Genomic DNA, 1,432 nt, shown 5'->3' on the forward strand with positions numbered 1-1,432 from the left:
TGACATCAAATATAATTGATATTAATGTTAAGAAAATTACGACATGATATTAATATTAAATTAATATTGGAAATGTAATATTAAAATGGTATTAGCATTTAAAAAATAATATATTAATTATATTAATATTAAAAATGATGCTAATATTCTAAAAAATAATATTAATACTAAAAATGACATAAAATGTAATTGATATTAATGTTGAAAAAATTATGAATAATTTATATTTAAAAATTGCTAACTTCATTATTTTAGAGATATGTATGGATAAGATTGTTGCAGTACGATATATTTTAAATGATTTAATATTATATCAACTTCGTTTTAAAAAAAATAAATAAATAAATAAAATGGAATGGTTGAAAATATTGTCAGAGAAATAATATATCACCAAAGAAACTTATCACATTATTGTTAACATGATTAATTATTTTTCATTTCATACTACACATCCATCATATAATTTTCACTAAAATTAAAGTATACTTTTTATTTTAAAAATAAAAACAAAAACAAAAAAACAAGATGGAATGGTTGAAAATGTCTATCAGAGGATTGGAACTGGTAGGTATATCACCGAAAAAACTTATCATTTTGTTGTTATCTTAATTGATTATTTTTCATTTCATACTATTTATCCTTCATGTAGAACTATCCTATCACGAAAAAAAAAAAAAAAAACTGAAATTGTCTAAAATAACATTTGTTTCATGCTCATTTTATCATCATCATCATCATCATCATTATCAGTTTTGAAAAGACTAAGAGGAAATAAACAGAGAGGAAGAAAGAAAGGAATGTGAGAAGGGAAGAAATGAAAAACGAGTATCATTTTTATCAATGACAAGATAGTTTTACATGATGGATAAGTATTGCATAATGAAAAATAATTAAAAAGATATCAATTTATATCAATCAATAATTCATATCAGATATCAAAATAATTGGGATAGATATATTTCATTTCACTTTTTATTTTTATTTTAACTAATCTCGTTCTCTAACTCTCAATTTGTGAAAATACCTACGAAATATTAATCAATTTAAAAAAAAAGAAGCTGAGAGTAATCGAAATAATCAATATTCATTAATTATTCGTTCAATTATTTCATCATTTTTAATGTTAAAGAAAAGCAAAAAAGAAATCATTTCTGATAAATTTCCTAAAATAAAAGAAAAACAGTAAAAATCAAACTAATCATTTATCTTTTCCCATTCTTACTGATTATTTGTTATCGAATTTATTATTATTTATCATTACTATTTATTATTATTGCTTGTTGTCATTTATTACTGCCAATTATTGCTATTTTCATTATTATTATTATTATTATTATTATTATTATTATTATTATTATTATTATTATTATTATTATTATTATTATTATTATTATTATTATTATTATTATTATTATTATTTAGTTTACTATTA

The sequence above is a fragment of the Loa loa genome (assembly GCF_000183805.2).
Source record: "Loa loa unplaced genomic scaffold supercont3.452, whole genome shotgun sequence".
In the NCBI taxonomy this organism is placed as follows: Eukaryota; Metazoa; Nematoda; class Chromadorea; order Rhabditida; family Onchocercidae; genus Loa; species Loa loa.